This window comes from Pseudorasbora parva, chromosome 19, assembly GCF_024679245.1.
Source record: "Pseudorasbora parva isolate DD20220531a chromosome 19, ASM2467924v1, whole genome shotgun sequence".
In the NCBI taxonomy this organism is placed as follows: Eukaryota; Metazoa; Chordata; class Actinopteri; order Cypriniformes; family Gobionidae; genus Pseudorasbora; species Pseudorasbora parva.
The window spans coordinates 14,892,034-14,911,410 of NC_090190.1; the positions used below are offsets into that span (position 1 = coordinate 14,892,034).

General features: G+C 37.3%; 1 long non-coding RNA gene across 2 annotated transcripts; it reads right to left on the reverse strand.

The window, feature by feature from the left end:
• Window positions 1-330: 330 nt before the first annotated feature.
• LOC137047582 (uncharacterized) lies at window positions 331-17,200 on the reverse strand. Of its 2 annotated transcripts, XR_010899208.1 has the most exons (4): window positions 15,566-17,196; window positions 15,245-15,456; window positions 6,251-6,438; window positions 331-2,847 (listed from the first exon to the last, which is right to left on the reverse strand). It is a non-coding gene; the product is annotated as an uncharacterized lncRNA (long non-coding RNA). The 2 variants fall into 2 exon arrangements; XR_010899207.1 differs by lacking the exon at window positions 331-2,847 and having other exon boundaries at window positions 5,261-6,438; window positions 15,566-17,200.
• Window positions 17,201-19,377: the final 2,177 nt, after the last annotated feature.

Genomic DNA, 19,377 nt, shown 5'->3' on the forward strand with positions numbered 1-19,377 from the left:
CTGCTCATCGGAGCGTTGTCGGAATTGCTATATGAGCTTCTGGATATGAAGAGAGGATTTATGCATATTTTCCCGTCACCATGGGATCAAAGCATAGATTTGGGTCAAGGGGTTTGATTTATTAGTTCGTGCACACCTCTGTTTCTTATCAATCTGTTTCAGATTACATATGCAAACACAGCACCAAATATCTCGCTACAACGGTAATGCAATTGCGGCTGCGGTTGAGAAAAAAACATATTTTCTTTCGGCTGCCATTTTAATATCATGAAATATCATCACTTGGTTAATACCTGTGGCTTTACAGAAGAGAAAAGACATGGGACGAAATGAAAGTAGAGAGGATTTCTTTATTTGATTCCACTTTGATACACACAAGAGGTTATTCGGTTAGCTGTGGCGATGCTAAAAGAAAAGCAAAAAAAAAAAAAAATTGTCCAAGGGAATGGAAGTGAAAAGACACCTCGACAACTTTTGGATTCAAGGGCATACTTTTCATTACATCTTCTTTACTGCCATAGAAGAAACACACACACACACACACACACACACACACACACACACACACACACACACACACACACACACACACACACACACACACACACACATATACATGTGTAAATGTAGTTATTGTTCACCAACAATATTTCACTCTTCCGATTTTATCAGAGAGTCACCCTGTGCCTGTTTTATTGTGGTTCTGTGTGAAGAATGTGTGTAAAAGTTGATGAAAAGTATGTGTGTTTGAGGCATTTTGAACATTCAGCTATTCTCAGTAGTCCATAATCGCTGCGCTAAAAGCAGATTTGCTACAGTGGCTTAGAGTGCAGCGATAACACTGAAGAGTGACGGTAACCTTGAGGAGTCCATTGAGACTTTAGAGAAAGTCACTGCAACACAAGGCATTGTGGGAAAGCCGAGTGAAGGCATTCGGCCAATTAGAGCCCAGAATCTCCTCCGGCAGCCCAAACCCAATCCCCCTCCCTTAGGGAACTCTCTCTCTCTCTCTCCGCTTTGCTCAATCTCCCTCGGCCACAGTTTCTCTCCAGACTCTTTCCGTCTCCTTCCTATTCCATTGCGGTTTGGCTCTTAGTCCTAAACTCTATTAACTCTGCCTTATTTTATGCCTGTTCTTTACAACAGAGAGGCACAGATTTTAAGGGGTCAATCGGAGTTGAGCCCATACTGCTGGGAAGGAGAAACTTTTCTATTTCAATTCAAAGGTCTTTGTGGAAAGGAGTTTCGCTTTGAAATGCTGATTCAGTGGCCTCTGTAGGCCCGGAGTAATTGAGCTCCTTTAGGACCTGCAGAACATTATTGAAAATTGTACGCCGTCTTTAAAATCATCTGGCAGGAAGTGACAGGTAGGGCTGTGTGTGCAAGAGAAGGACTTGATGTTAAGGTAAAAAAATACACCAGCATAGGGAGTGTTCAGGAGGAATGTTCAGGCACATATCTATTTACATATTCCACAGTGACAAAAGACTCTTTCACACAGACTTTGTTGTAAACTGAACAGTATTTTATCCTCTTCTGAGCCGAATTCAAAGTGGCTTCATACCTTACAAGCCAGTTATGCCATTCAATAGTTTATTCTAGGGCTTTTCACACTGCGTTCAACCCCGGGTTATCACCGTTCTAAACAATGTTGTGAAGTTCACTTATATTCCGATGTACCCATTCAGTATAAACTCGATAGTACAGTCATCAACAAGGGAGCGCAATGCTAGAGCTTTTATGCAAACAGGTTGCATGCTACGTTTGTCCAATCAACGACACTGAGCCTGCAAATACGCAAATAAGAACGTTGACCCATGTGAAACGTCGGTTTATCAATACCCAGGATTAATTGTTAACCCCGGGTAAATTTATGAGCAGTGTGAAGCATGGAGCAAGATAACCCAGGATTCAGTTTACCTGGGGTTTAGAACGCCCCAAAGTTAACTATTTCAAGTGTGAAAATCCCTTCTGCTCCTGTGTTGGGAAGTATATAATAATAATAATAATAATAATAATAATAATAATAATAATAATAATAATAATAATAATAATAATAATAATAATAATAATAATAGTTAACTGATTTGTATCCCTGCATATTTTTGTGTGTGGAATATTTAGGTAAATGCTGCTGTTTCTGAATTCTACTTTAGAATATATTTATTTATTCTGCTATATTTATTACAATGTTCACTATAATTCAAAAGCTTGGGGTCTGTAAGATTTTCTTTTAATTATAATTTTATTCAGCAAAGACACATTCAATTGATCAATTTCTATTAATCACAACCAGCTCACTTGTACAGGTATTTTAGATATCTATAAACATTGATAATAAAAAGAAATGCTTCTTGAGCAAATCAGCCTATTAGAATGATTTCTGAAGTATCATGTGACACTGAAGACTGAACTTCTGAAGTCCAACCCCAAACTTTTGAAAGGTAGAGTATGTTTGATCTTGTCATGCTTGTTGTGTATTAATTCAGTGCGTGTGTGTGTGCGTTTTTTGTCCATATAATGGTAGTCAATGGTCACTAAAACTGATCTTCAAAATCTTCTTTTATCCCATGCACAGAAGAAAGAAAGTCAGCTTTGAAATTACATGAGTTCAGTAGCTTGCTTCTACTATAGGGTACATGAGTTTAACTTTAAATGTTTCTTACCTTGGTGAGCTACGTACAGTTTTAAAACAGCTTCCCCAACAACATCAATGTTTCTTGGAGAAACATAATGAATTTATGCATTCACATACTTCTCCATGGACAGAAACAAATCTGTTTATTTCTCCTTTCAAAGCCTTGTCTTCTCCCATGACTTGTGGCTTGCCAGAACAGGATTTTCTTGCTGAAATAAAGAAGAAAAATGTTTGCCTGTGAAAAAGAACAGTCTGTCATCCCATGTGCTGTAGCCTCTATCATTTTTAAACAACAATAATAAACAAATGTCTTGTATATGGTATGTTGTAATACATCACTCAGACAGCAATTCAACCCACTGTATCACTTACACCTCTTTACATAAGTTAACAACGTGTCCTGTATTTCTGTGGGTGTCAGTTTGTGTTTATATGCAGAGTCATTTACAAGTGACTTATGCTTTGCTTGTGCATGCAGAACTCATGCTGCTGAAAACATTTTGTCCTTCTCTCGGTTGATGGAGAGCAGAGAGGAAGTTTGGCCCTGCAGCTCCATTCATTCTGCTCCAGTAGCGCTGGGCTTCATGTACTGCGTGGTAAGATCAAGCAGAAGGGACTGCTTTTTGAGTTCGGTTTGATCGCTGACCACCTCCGGGCAGATCAACACATAAACAACAACCAGTGAGATAGACCCTCATAGGCCCCACTGGCCGGACAGCACTTCGATTACAGCTTCACTGTTTCTCTTTCATGACGTTTAGGTAACTATCCTAGTCTCTTTTACTGCGAAGTCTATATAAATACTTGAAGTGTGAAAGAAAAGTGAGGTTTCAAAGTGGGCAGGTGCCGAACGTGGCCTTATTTTGCTCATCTTTTCTGAAGACGCTCTGAAGCCTCTCAGATTTATTGAATTTGCTCTCGGCCCCTGTTTGTACATGTTGTTCTTATGGAGTTGGAGTCCTTCCATCAGTCTGGTGTTGTGTTTATTCGTGCGCGGCAGGCCACCGGTGGAACACAATAACACGGCGCACATCCTAGTGTGGGAGCCGCCAGTATCTGTTCAGCTAGACAACTGACTAATACCTTCGTCTCATTATGTACTTGTGTAAGCCGAGCGACGCGGTGTGAGCCGGTCTGAGTGTGTGGTCGCACATTTTCACCCGACAGTGAATATCAACGCTCATAAGAGTGTCCTTCTCAAATAAAGCGCATGTCGCATGCACTCCCTTGTGAAAAGTCATACACAATAGCATTGAGTACAGAAATAATTAAAAATGTAAAATAATTTAATTAAGTGCGAACTGAATGTAATGTTCTCAGACACTTAAAGAGATTTTTCAACCAAAAATCAACATTCTGGCATCATTTACTCACTCAAGTTATTCCAAACCTATATAATATTCTTTCTTCTGTTGAACACAAAAGACAATATTTTGAAGAATGTTGGTATAAACTTGTGTGTGTGTGTGTATATATATATATATATATATATATATATATATATATATATATATATATATATATATATATATATATATATATATATATATATATATATATATATATATATATATATATATATATATATATATATATATATATATATATATATATATATATACACACACACACACAAGTTTATACCAATATATACATATATATATGTATGTATGTATACACACAGTACAGGCCAAAAGTTTGGACACATTACTATTTGTAATGTTTTTGAAATAAGTTTCTTCTGCTCATTAAGCCTGCATTTATTTGATCAAAAAAACTTTCAGATTTTTTTAATATTGTGATATATTATTACAACTTAAAATATTTGTTTTTCAATTTATTATACTTTAAATCATCATTTATTTCTGTGATGCAAAGCTGAATTTTCAGGATCGTTACTCACGTCTTCAGTGTCATGTGACATCCAGTCTATCACATGATCCTTCAGAAATCCTTCTAATATTCTGATTTATTATGAGTGTTGCCAACAGTTCTGCTGCCTAATATTTTTGATCAATACAGGGTTCAACAGAACTGCATTTATTCAAAATAAAAACATTTTCAAATAATATGAATCTCCTTTACTATCAATTTTTAACAATTTAACACATCCTTGCTGAATAAAATTATTGATTTATTTAAAAAAAAGAAAGAAAAAAATGAATGACCCCAAATTACTGACCAGTAGTGTATATTGTTGTTACAAAAGATTTCTATTTTTAAAACATTTGCTTCTTTTTTTATTTTGATTTGTTTTATTTTTTATTCATCAAAGTATTATATAAAAAGTATCACAGGTTATGAAAAAATATTAAGCAGCAAAACTGTTTCCCCCACCCCACACCCCACACACACACACACACACACACACACACACACACACACACACACTGCTTCTTCACTCCTGGCATTTTTTTTTTTTTTTTCCTTACTGAATTTTTGCCATTTCTTTCATATCTAGAATCAACCTGTATGCAATAACACTCAGCCTTTATATTTGTTGTTAATGTTATTTCCTATCAAGATAATATTCTAATATTATGTGTAATACATGTGTCTATTGTATTGTTATAGTTTGTTTGTAAATAAAAAAAAAAAAAAAAAAAAAAAAAAAAAAAAACTGTTTCCAACTTTGAAAATGATTCATCATATTAGAATGATTTCTAAAGGATCATGTGACACTGAAGACTGGAGGAATGATACTGAAAATTCAGCTTTTATCACAGAAATAAAAGATCATTTAAATTATAATAAATTGAAAACTAATTATTTTAATTTGTAATAATATCTCACAATATTACATTTTTTTTCTGTATTTTTAAACAAATAAATGCAGGCTTGATGAGCAGAAGAAACTTCTTTCAAAAACATTACAAATAGTAAATTTGTACAAATAGTAGTGTCCAAATGTCAAAAGTGAGTAAATGCCAGAATTTTGATTTTATCCCTTTAAGTGTCCGGAAATATTACATTCAGTTCACTCACAACTTGAGTAAAAGATGACAAAATTACAATTTTTACTATCCCTTTAACAACATGTCAATTGCAATTAAATGAAAATGCATTATGTTTAAATTTAGATTCAATATAATTCACTTTTTCAGCAGGCCTTAAAGTATTTGCATTTTTATATTTCATGGTTATTGCCTATTATATTGGGAGCATATGATTGGGGGTGATTTTGTATGAATATGTGCATCGTGATTTGTATAAAAACGTAAAATAAAAAAATACAATAAGCATGAAATTCCATCCTAAATCACGACAAAAGATTATAAAAACATAATTTAAAATTTACTTTAAAATAAAACTTTTATTTTATAAAGAGGCATGTCAATTCTTAAGTATGTTCAGAAACATATAGTCATGAAAGTTTAAGTGGCCTTTCATTTTATTTTTTTTATTATCTGCAAGTAGGTTTTTAATATACATTTGCAATTTGAAGTACACTACATGTTTAATGCAATTAAGCACTTCTTTTTCACAAGGGCATCCTCACTTCTGTTGAACTGCTTTTGGCGTAGCAAGCAGGGACAGATGCCTTATGGCCTGACAAACTGACATTGTGCTAGGAACAGCTGCATCGTGATGCCCTTGGGATTTGACACTAACCTTGAAAGATATTCCTTACTTTACCAGAGTCTCATCTATGTAGCTTGTTGGTGATCTCCCAAAAACTGCATCTGCACAGTAGCGCACATCAAAACACCACAGCGGTAGCAAAGCAGCAGAACAGCCTGTGGGTTTGGCAAGGCCTGTCTGACCAACTCACTTCAGCACGCCTTTTATCCCGCCGTTTACTGTAAACACACAAACACAAACAGAGCGGAGCTCAGCTTCAGTGGGAATGGGTAATGATGCTGGTGTGTGTGTATGGACTGCTGTCAGCGGTGAGCGGCAGATTGCACAGCACAACCAAAGGATCCTCATAGGAAACACTGCTCAGATCTCAGGCCCAAATGCCTCGTACTGGATCATAAAGTGTGCGAAGGAACGCCAAGCAACCTCTACAGAGAGCTATTCTGGAGAAAACGGAATCGTGTTTATGCAGGCATGCTGTGTTGAGCAGAATCAACTTATCTATTTATATAAACAACATTTCTGGGAGTCAACTGTGAAGGAGTTTATAGTCTGCGGTAGCAAAACTTTTTTTCTTTTTTTTACCTTTATGCTGCATCTGCTCTTGATATGTCAGAGCAAACGTGCAGTCAGCAGGTCATTATAAACTAAAATAAACCCCAAAATGGTAATTAGGTTTCAGATATTAAGCAGAGGTTATCATGCGTTATCAATTATCATTGCTGTCAAATGAAGCTTGGTTTGGAACAATCAATAGTAGACTCATAAATGCATGAGAGCAGGCCTCAAGCCTTGGACCAACTGCAATTAGTCATTTGAATTGGTTTTATTATTTTAGGCAAAATGGTTGAAAAATTACAAATACAATCAATATTAATTAGATTTAATTGCAATAGGTGCCATTGTTACCAAATAAATGTATGGTCATTGTGAGGTGATAATGACACATGCAAAGTCAATATGCCAAAGCATGCAAAGTTACAGCCTCAGAATCAGCTGAAAAAAATCAGCTTTTGGTTAAAAAAAATGTAGTATGACTATGTAAAAAAAAGGTTATTTGGCAGGGTATATGTTCTATGAAGAACCTTTAATATCCAAAGAACATTTCCATTGCATAAAAGGTTGTTTGTAGCACAGAAAGTGTCTTTAGATTCTAAAATGGTTAGAAAAAAAATGGTTCTTTAAAGAACCTTTCACAAAAACTGTTCTTCAGGGAACCAAAAATAGCTCTTCTATGGCATCACCATGAAAAACTCTTTTTGTTTTTTCCTGGTACCTTTATTTGTAAGGGTTTAGCAGCGTCAGTTACTAGCTTCAATGCCATTCATAAAGCCTTTTCCATGGCCTCATGGGTCCGTAAAGTATCCACTGTATTCCCACTTCAGAATCTCGCTGGAAGAATTAGGTCATCAGGGTACTTTTTGCCTACTTTTTTTCTGGGAATTCGAACATACTTCTTTCACAAACTGTTTTTCGCATATTATATAGAAGGCACATATGCGATTTCGGATGCAGCCTAAGTTTCGGAACAATGTGAAAATGTGTTTTACATCAAAGTTCGAAATAGCAGATACTCAAAATGGCTGAAATGGAAAAAATTGGTATCGTTCGACTTGGTATGCTGCACTGAATCAGAAGACTTTTATAATTTTTGAACAAACCATTCAGACGTTATAAGTATTGACTATAGGTGACACTGTGCTAAAGCACTGCAAGTAGCCTCAGCTCATGCTTGTGATTAGATGTAACAAGACTCAATATGCTAAACAAGTGTTGCAGAGATAAAGCCTCACATTTTCTTTCTAGCCCGTATGGTTCAAAATTACGAGTGTCTATTCACACCAAGTGCAAATAGTGTTCTTTGTTGGCACATGCTATTCGTACTAGCTCCGCCTACCAATGCCTGTTTGGCCCAAACAAGACTAAAAAAAGCGTTTATATTTCCATCTCTTCAGAGGAGCAAACACATTTTGCAGAGCTTGCTCTTATCACTTTTATCATCACAAATCACATCTGAAAGGCATTTACTTTCAATAAAAATTAAGAAAATGTTCTTAATGTGAAAAAGTGCCTAAAGAATATAACAACAATAAAAGTATTGGGTAGGGTTAGAGTAGGGAGGGCTATTTTCTAAATGTTTGGCTATTTACACTAAGTGCAAATAGCAATAGAAGCTATTTACATTAAGTGTGAATAGTCAGAATCAGTAAGAAAATGTGCTAATTTGTTAGAGTGTACACAGAATCTATTTACTTAGTGCAAATAGCTGATGCCCAAAAGTTATTAGCATAAATGTGTGCAAATTTGGACAGTTGATAATGCTATAGAGTCCAAATTTGCTGTGGTTAATAATGAGACTGTTCTCTATCTGTATGCTAAATTTCATAATTTTCCCGCAAGCGGTTCTATGGACTGCCATGGACTCAGGTAAAGGATAAGGATAATGCACATTTATTGGATCACTATAAAAATAAACCCTTAATTAGAAAAAAAGAGGGCTTATTACACAGCTACTTAAAAAAAAAAGAAGAACAAAAATTATATGAGAAAAATAGAGACCACAAAATGCTACAATAGTCAATAACTAGCACAGCTACAGTATAGGGGTCATTATGCAAAAATATTTGACCACAGAATGCCACGACTGACCAATCAGAATCAATTATTCAAGAGAACCGTGTAATTAGCATGCTTAATGACTACAGTAAAACAACTAGATTTCCAACAGTTACAAGCTATGATTTTTAATAAAACCAGTCTGTGTACATGTGTAATTCAATTTTGATTCAGATATTGTGGCGAGTTAGCTTCAGGTGGTTATAAAAGGGAAAGCTCAGGGGAAATAACAAGCCCAGTGACCGCAGCAAAACACTGAGGCACAATACACCCCATGCCAGCTTTAAAAATGGACATGAGCTCGGCTGAATATTACACAGCCATAATGAAGGCATGGAAAGTGCCCTGAAGTGCATTCCACACATTTGCTTACTGTCAGTGTGTAATGAAGACAATAACAAAACTAGTCAGTGCAATACTCCTGCTTATTTATGCATTCAGAGGACACTGAACTGATAGGAACAGCACGACCGTGTAAAACATGCATTGATATAAACAACGCGCTGTGCTTTTAGATATAAATATGCAAATCAGTTGCATGCTGAAATTGTCCGCCTCAAACAATTTAGCAAGTGTGTGTTTTTGCGCTACATTTCATTTTTTTAAATGTTTGTCCCTGGTTTTGATGGCAGCGTATGATTACATGTGAACTTTAGGGTGGTTATTCAACAGAATGTGTCCTCCGTGATTTCACAGGTCGCATGTCGCTGACCCACATATGGATCAGAGCAGTCTGTTGTCGGTTTGAAAACATTATCAGTGACATGTTAATGGCAACTCTAGGCTATGTTTAACGCCTAAAAAAATGAACATTTATATTTAGAGGAATATACAGAAATGACTGAATTATGAAGTTTATTTTAAGCTCAATCTGAGAACACTGAGTGAATTTATAGTGTATACAGACTCGGGAAACTCAACAACCTCCAAAAGTGGTTGAAAAGTGTTTTGTTTCTTTTTGGTTTTTGGTTTCGAAAATAATCCACAACATAAGGAATCCTTCTGGAAAACCTACGGATAATGGGGTAAAGCTATTTACAGCTTGTTCGGCTGTAAATTCTCTGTTATAGTCTAAGGGCTTCAAGTGTATTCAGATGTGTGCTGTGGCGGGGCGGGGTGTGCGTGTGGATGGGTTGCGGGCTCAGTCATTTGAAGTCATTTAAGAAAGATTGAAGGCAGTTCGGAACAAAAGAGGCCTTTAGAAAATAACCAAGCATCAAAGCGTATGCTCAAATGCACTGTATTAAGCAAAAAGGGATATAATAACTGATGTACAGGGATGGAAGAGCTGGCAAATGAAAGTCTTGCTCTTGATTGAAACATATGGAGATGAGTGGGGTCTGGCACGAGCTGAGATACGTGACCCACTTTCTGCTATGAAAAGCAACAGATTGAATGCATGTACTGTAATCCTGATATGACATAATACACTTGCATTAAATGCTTTGTTGCGAGTACGTAAGATTCCATGATGCAAGCATTTAAGAGTCATTTATGGAAACGTTAATGTTGATGTCATTGATGTTGGTGAAAAGCAAATGGACAACTGGATGCTTGGCACAGTCCATGAGGGTGTAACTGATGCGATGCCACTGAATCCTGTGTGAATGTTGGCACAGAGAGAAATTGCATTGAATTCGTCCTAAAATCTATTATTCATATTCGTTAGAGAGCGAATCTTAAACTCATCCACCACAAATGACTGGTGTTGATTGCAGTGACAGAGATACTATAACCACAAACTTTACTGCAAGTGTCACGCGAGGACACAGAATTCACCACCAGCACAGGGGCACCAAAGCGAAACATCTGGGGTAATTTGACGAAAAATATGTTAAATTAGGGACTAATAAAGCCCATTGTTATGAATTGCAGGGTAGACTGTCAAAACGTTGCCGCTACAAAAGCTACACTATTTTTTGCAGTGATAGAATACATTTGTTTTAAATTGAGCCTTCAATAAGCCCCAGCTTATAAATGTTACAGGCCAATCCAATAAACCAAATTTTATGACAAAAAGTTCCTCTTTATAAAAAAAATAAATAAATAAAAAAAGGTGAAACTGTAACATTTAAATGGTTAGTTCACCCAAAAATGAAAATTCGATCTTTAAACACTCACTCTCATGTCATTCGACACCCATAAGACCTTTGTTCATCCTCGGAACACAAATGAAGATATTTTTCTTGAAATCCAGAAAAGCCTTCATTGACACCAATGTCATTTCCTATAGTGATGGGCCGATTTCAAGACAAAGAAACGGTATGAATCGGTGTATCAAACATGATTCGGATAAAAGTCACGTGATTTTGGCTGCGTCCGAAACATGAAAAATGCTGCCTTCTGAGGACACATTTCAAGGCAGGAAGGCATCAAGCCACGTCCGAATCTAATGTTAGCTTCAATTCCTGTCTCCTGAGATCCCTTTATTTGATCGATTTTTGAAGGCAGTGCACATGTATCCATAGCTGCCTTTGATATCCCACAATCCTGTGCTTTCCATTTAGTGACAGTTGAGCTTGGAAAATAAGATGGCGCCCGAAAGTTACATTTGCTTGTCAGTTTGTGTGTAAATGTATGTTTTTAACCAATATTTTCCACTTCTGATGTCATTTCTAGCGAAAAATGACTAATGTAGTAATTAAATATGTGTTTAGTTCTCACCAAAGCTCTCTCTATTTTGCTGTGGATCATTAAACTGTTACACTGCCTTAGAAGTCTGTCTGAAATAAGTTTCGGGAGGTGCCTTCATGCACATAATGCTGCCTTACAAGCCATTGCCTGATAAGGCAGTGAGGCAACGAGTCAGCGGCCTAGGTTTTCGGACGCAGCCTTCATCAGTTTGGCGATCCGAAACATGAATTGATACACTGATTCATAAAGGTTCGAAGTTTTGTTTTGAAATCAGCCCATCACTATAGAAGTCGTTATTTAGTTGTTGTTTTTTCCGCACAAAAACTATTCTCGTTGCTTCATAAAATTATTGTAGAACCACTGTAGTGAGATGGGCTTTGTAATGACGTCTTTAGTGCCTTTTGTGGGTCTTGAGAGAGGAAATGACATTGGTGTCAATGAAGGCCTGTCTGAGCCATTGGATTTCATCAAAAATATCTTAATTTGTGTTCCGAAGATGAACGGAGGTCTTACGGGTGTCGAAAGACATGAGGGTATTTAACGACCAAATGTTCCTTTTTTGGTGAACTAACCCTTTCAGGGTGACACAAAGTATCCAAAAAGGATATGCAAGGTGTTTATGTCGATTACAACCATGTGTTTGTAATCTCAAATATAGATGCCCCTATCTTAGTTTTAGTTTTAAAAAGCTTCATCGTTCCTACCATATTTTCATAATATGTCATGCTTTCTCAGATTCATGGGAGTTGTAGTCTTCACCTCTACAGTCGGTGGAAAAGAATCTGACTGGACTTGGAAAGAAATCATATTCATGGATGTGTGTTCATGTATTTTATATTTAATAAAGTTACTGTAGTATGAAGAAGGGTGGAGCTAGAAGCTGGAAGGGTGGAGCGTAACGAGGCTGCTGAGTGATTCTAGAGACAAGCGGGACACACTCCTCAACAGCAGTGGAGCTTAAGTAGTACGAGTGTGCAATGTTGTGGAATGTATACGGCAAAACTCATTTTGGCGTGCATATGATACGCTGTTTTTCGCATGCATATGATACGCACTTTATGGCGTATATATGACACGCTCTCTTGGGTAGGTTTAGGGTAGTGGGGTGGGGGGGGGTGTGTATGTATAATACACCATAAAGTGCGTATCATATGCACGCCAAAATGAGTTTTGGTGTATACATTCCACGACATTGCACACTCCTACTATTTATAAGCATTTTTCCTGAGATCCGGCTGATTATGCCACAGATGACCGCTTCCGCTTCTTCCGGTCAAGCTTATGTGGGATAATGCATCACTGTTTTGTCATGTTAGACACATTTGAGTGTGTTGAAAGTTATATTATCCACTTAAACTCTGTGGACCCTGTACAGGGTCCGGAATGACATCGTCATGTATATACTTTTAATTTTAAATGTCTGTGGAGGAGCTCTGACCTCATTTGTGGTACCATTTGAAAGCTTAGAGTCTCTACTTTCTGGAGATATGCATCACTTTGGCATTTGTTTTAGACAAAGTAATGTATTTATGCTAAATTACTCTGGTGCCATTTCTGCCTGGATTTGGCCTACCCAAATTGAAAAGCCTCCTATACACACATACAGTGGTCTAAGTTCAAAATGTTGGTGTCATTTTACAGGAAACCCTTTGAAGTGACATAAAACACTGCTAAAAGTGATAAACATGTAAGTATATGTTGTCTATGCTGTAATCCCCCCCCCCCCCAAAAAAAAGTATTAATTCATTTCTGAAAGTGTGTAACTCAGGCCCTGTGTGCTCTATGAGCCTGCAGACAGTTTGGGCTGATTCCAGACTAATTTAATGACACTGGGATATTGCATTTATATCACTGTATATGGTGGTGGAGGGGGGTAGCAGGGGAGGGGGGGTCATCCCTTCAGGCCCATTTAAATAAATATTGCATACAACATGACACAGAAACTTAAATTCCAGAATATAATGGAAAAAAATAAGTTTGTCTAAGTTACACACTTTCAAAAATGGGGGGCTTCTTTGGGGGGTTATTACAACATTTACCTACATGTTTATTACTTTTAGCAGTGTTTTATGTAATGTCAAAGGGTTTCCTGTTAAATGACACTAACATTTTAAACTTAGACCACTGTATGTGTGTATGGGAAGCTTTTCAATTTGGGTAGGGCAAATCCAGGCGGAAATCCCCAAAAATGGTCTTGGAGTTTAATCGGTTAAAATGCTAGGCTACTTGTTGGGACACTGCACATGTTGCACACTGCAGTAAGCTAAGATCAATATTAGACATGGTAAAAACATGCTACTCACTGTAAATCAAGAACATTTGATTTAAACGAAAAACTAACTGTGTTGAGCTATATAACAACGATTCATTTTCTGTCGAAGAATGTATCCAAACAGCTCCTCGCCTCAATAAAACACATTATATATTAAAGCGTCTTTGGTGTTGTTTCTACATTATATAAATAAAAATGGAGGGTAACGCGGGTATGATGTCATTGATAGGCGATGCACGGACACGGTCTGTGTCCTGGTTAAAATTGCTTATTTCTCTGGATTTAAACATTCTTGGAAATATATTAGGATAATGTAAGTATCCAAATAATAAGTCAACAAAATATATAACAGTGATCTAGTGGTTTCCGATATTTTAATCAAAACATCTTGTGCCTTTCAACTGCTTTCTGGGGTAAATCTGAGTGATTTTTATTATTATTATTATTAATAATAATAATAATAATAATAATAATAATAATAATAATGTTTTATTTATATACTTTTCATTCCGAAGAATCTCAAAGTGCAAAAACTATTAGTTCAAGTTTAGTTCAAAAAGACTGTGCACAATCAGAGTCTACAAACAATGCATATAACTGTAATACAGTTATAACTATTATATAATATTTACTATAAAATCAGTATTGTAATATCACATATATTATAATAACTGTTCCATCATCTAAATAAAACATATAGCACAAGCTAATCTACTGTACACCTGCATGGGTAGGTTGACATTACTTTATGCCTCCCATGAAGAACATATGGCCCATCTTGTTCCGGCGCCGTGCTGCGCATACCCGACTGTATTTGACACTGAAAGAGCATTACAAAAGGTTACATATCTCACAGTACTGATATGTAATACGACACCTGTAACTTTGAACTGAGATCCTCTTAACAGAGAAATACCTCTGTGAGTTCTCATCAATGACGGCACTTAATGTGAGAGCACTTAATGTGGCTTGTGCAGGTGGATGTGAATAGAACTGTAAAGTTGTACTTTTTTCCAAGAAATGATTAATAATAAGTGATTTGCTAGCAGGAGGAATCCGAGTGGAGACGTTCTAGATATCAGCCTTCTGTTTTCCCCTGTGACCAGCATTGTTACTGCTGAACATGGGATGATTTGTGCTGAGAAATATGTTTGGCAATATTTGTTGCCAAATAAAGGCATACGTTATAAAGTCTACTATAACTAACACTGTTCAACGACGTTCAAGCGCATATCTGAGAGATGTTATTAGCTGTCCTTCAGTTCAAGAGCAAGGTGCGTGCAGCGCAAGCATAACCTACTAACTGTAAATTCGTAATATTCCCTTGGAGTCTGCGCTTGGGAGGAGGGGGATGTGCTCTTGTTCACGATATTGCCTTTTATTGTGCGTCGACTTTACCAAAAGCAAATAAACGTAATGCACAAAACCGTCCGCCCACCCCCATGCACTCAAACTAAGGGGGTTCGCATATTTGGCTGTCGAAGACGAATAAGTGAATGTCTTACCTGGACCCAAAAGTGCAAACGGGGGAGGTGAGGGGGACAGCGGCTCTATGTTTCGCTCTGCAGCAATGGTGGAGATCAACGCAGACACACTGTGAATATGAACACGAGCTAATAGAACGAAATAAAGCGGTGCCGAAAAGAGCAAGAGAGGGAGAGAGAGAGACAACTCTGTCTCCCCCTCCCCTTACAGACTCCTTGGTTTATCTCCATCCCTATGGCACAAAGATAGAAGCACAGGCACAGATAAGCTAGTCTAAGGACAGCATCAGCAAGAACTGAACGAAAACAAACTACAGGCGAATCGCAGCCGTCTAAACCTACCGTAGTGCGAGTATATGTACTAGTCAGTACGTGTGGGGGTCGCATTCTCCCCCTCTCTCGCTCTCTTCCTCTCCGTCTGCCTCGCTCTGGCTGCGTCCAGACATGACTGGGGCTGATTTAGGTCACAACGTCTGTCTGGCTGAGCTCGGCTCAGCTGCTGTGTCGCCGTTTCTGTCCTGCTCTGCCCTGCTCTCTGGACAAGGACTAAGTCTAGGACCCGAAAGCCACTTTACCCTCGGAGCAGCCACTTTGGCCAGTCGCCGCGAATGGGAACGCAGGCGGGCCCGGATGACTGGACGTCTCGCGACGGGACGGTTTTACGATGGGACGGACAGGCGACACACTGGAATCTTTATCGCCGACTTATCAGCCTGGGAACACAATGCATGCACACAATGGCATCAGCAGCTCCAAAAGAATCTCGATCCGGGCTTGTTTCTCCAAATTTTCAGTCTGCATCTGAGACGGAGCGTAATTCCAAGTTTGTTTGACCCCAGAGTTCGTCTTCTTTCTTGGCTCTGCTCTCTTCGATTGCTCTGCCCCGATGAAAATTATCCTTAAACGGCGGAGAGGAGCAGAACGACGGCGTTTCGAGAAGAAGTGCTCGGCTCCTCTGCCTCCCCAAAACAAGCCAGTAGACTGCAGCTGTGAGCTCCTGTGCCTCCACTCTAGTTGTCTGGCTGTGCCGCAGTGCGTCTGGGAGGAAAAAAAGACTACGTCTGTAGCCGGAGCGCTGCCACTCGCCTAAAACCATTGCCGTGACACAGCAATCAGATGACTTGTGTCAGCAGAACAGTGCGTCATCATTCGTTGAGCAGAAGGGATGCCGGGAAGTTTTTGGTTTGCCGTGCCACCCGAAAACCCCGTCTTCATATTCTGCTATACTTGTCTGAGTAACAGTGGCGCTATAGAATAATACACAAGAGAAACGGAAATTGTATGAGAGAGAGATGGCAGCAACGCATCTTGTTTGCGCTTCATCCGCCTTCATTTGTATTCTTTTTTTCCCCCTCCACTTTCGATGTTTGACTTCCCTCTGTCTCACTTCCAAACGTCCTCTCCAACGCGCTTTCTTTCTGCCTCTCTGTTCTCTCCTCTTAGCCTATGAAGTGCATCAATGAAATGAAAATTGCTTCTTAGTTTCCAGTTTTCAGTATGAAAAGGGTCTCTCATCCTTTAAATGTCACAGTCTCCTCTGATGGAACAAACACAGGCATATAAACACGCTCACATGCATGCCCACGCTCTTCTCATCTGGCTTTTTATGTGTGTGGCATTCTCAGTGTCTTTATCATGGTGCAGGTACACCTTTACAGTCCTGCATATGGCCATTGTAATTAGCATAACCGTATGTCTTTGTCCTTAAATCCATATGGCTGAGACAGTTAAGGGAGAGAAACTGAAAAGGCAGCCAGTATGAGCACATGATGAACTGCTGGAGTGATCTGCTTTCTCTATCTCCAGTACTGACACCCCGCTGTCTGCAATTGTGAAAGCATTAAATGTTCCAATGAGTCCAAGAAAAACACTTTTCTCTATTTCTCCTCCCTTGACAACTCTCACTCTCTCCTTCTCTGGCATATATGTTTATTAAGGGAACAGCTCACCCAAAAATACCTCCCTCGTGAAACTAAAGTAGGCCTAGACTTTAGCAAACTTTTACAAAAGGAAATTATTATGGAAATCACAAACTTTTAAACAGAATCCACTTAAGTGCAAAATGAATGTAATTTTTACAAACACTTAAAGGAACTGTATTTAAGAAATGTATTTCAATTAATCATAAAATTCACAAAATTCACAAAATTTACAAAAAAAATCATGTTAATTTCTAACACTTATATCACTGACAACAGTAGTCTGGCCAGGATATTGTCGTTTAGTTGTTGTTGTTGCAGCCCTCAGCTGATGATGTTTTGGCCTGAAGCTCCACCCTCCACCTGTCTACCAATCACGAAGTCAGTAGTGATTCGGCATCCGGGGGGAGGGGGATACACCGCTCTACAGTCATTTTAAAAACGTGATTGCAGTACCAGTTTTGGCCACAATCTTACATACACTTCCTAGCTCTGCACCCCCATTGGACAAAATTGCATCATCATAATCTTTTTTTAAAATCTATAACTCATGCACCACAAAACTAGACATATATGGTATCATTTGAAAGATTAGAACCTCAGCTTTCTTAATAATCCAACAACTTCTGCATTTATATTGCATAGAAGAAAATAATACGGTCTGAATTCGACCCCCCACCCCTTGAGAAAATTATACAAATATTATAAAAATTTCATATTTTTATCACACAAACACACCTAAAATAGGCAAGTCCTAAATCAAATGAAAGCTATCGGCCTCAAGAATATCGCTGAGCAGATATTTATTTCACCGATCCAATAATTTACAGTACATTTATTATCAAAAGAATCACAAAGATATAAATGACTACTTTGAACAAGCAAACACATGAGTCATATTCCTGTTTGGATCACAAACTCATTGTAAAGCTACTAGCCTCAAACGCTATATCAGCTTGTTCCTTAGCGTGTTTGCTTCAAAATGAGACTATTTTCACGTGTTTGTGAGCAAGCATGGCAAAACGACACTGTAATATGTCACCGATGTCCAGATCAAAACATGTGATACAGACAAATACTCTTATTATCCTTAGTTTTGATTGTTGATGTTAGCCGCAATTTTTTATGATGTCATCACAAATTGCATCATATGACAAAAAAGCTGAGAATCTCAGCTCTTTATAGACATGTCGATCATGATTCTAGACCAATCAGAGCCCGAGATCTCCTTTTACAAAGTTGAAGAGGCGGAGCCCTCTTTTTGATTTCCTAGTGGCCATTTTATGTAAATGCAGATGAGTAGGAGTTATTAAACACTTAGGACAGATAAATCTCAATAAAAAATTTTTTGGAAGATATCAAGAAAATTATTTTTTCCCCTATTTAGTGCCAATTTATAGAACCAACAGAAACGTCCAGAAAGGTAGGTAGACCAAACTGATAAAAAAAATATTGATTTTTAAAAAACAATTATTTTTTAATTAAAAAATAAATCACAATATTTATTTTTTATATATGTTTATCATAAAATTGTGAATAGATACAATAGAATATATGCAATATTCCACCACTGTGTTAAAAATTTAGAGTGTTTTCTGTAAAATGAGACAATTTATATCAATTTACTCCAATGTATGCTGGCAGGGCGCTCTTTTAAATTCAGATATTCCTAATTCTCAAAAAAATGAAAAATGTACTGCAGAGCTGAAGTGGTTAATGTTGCATGCTAATTGCAATAAAAATAAAAATAAAAATTACAGATTACAAAAATAAATGTATATTAAATGCAATTAGCTGAACTGCTTTTCTGACCCACTTAAGTAAGACTTTAGTAAATCTTTACATAAAATTTCACTTCAAATCAAATTTCATCTATTGTCTTTGAAATATGTTTCCTGTCGAATGTACTAACAAGCATTTATGGTCAACTAAAATATACTTTATTGTCATTTCTATTGAACTTGTATGCTATGAAATTACAAAAAAGAATTTGTTACATTTTAAATATTTTAACTCTAAATGCAATATTGAATAACACATTACAGATAAAACACTGTAAAAAAATCAGGTCTGCAATTGACTGATCACATTTAAATGTTTCATTTGGGCGAATTGAATTTCTGTGAATTAAACTGCATCAATTCACAGAATTTCATCTGAAAAATTTAGATGTGATCAGTCACTAGAACATTTTCAATTGGAGACATTTTTTTACAGTGTACTATATATTAGTCA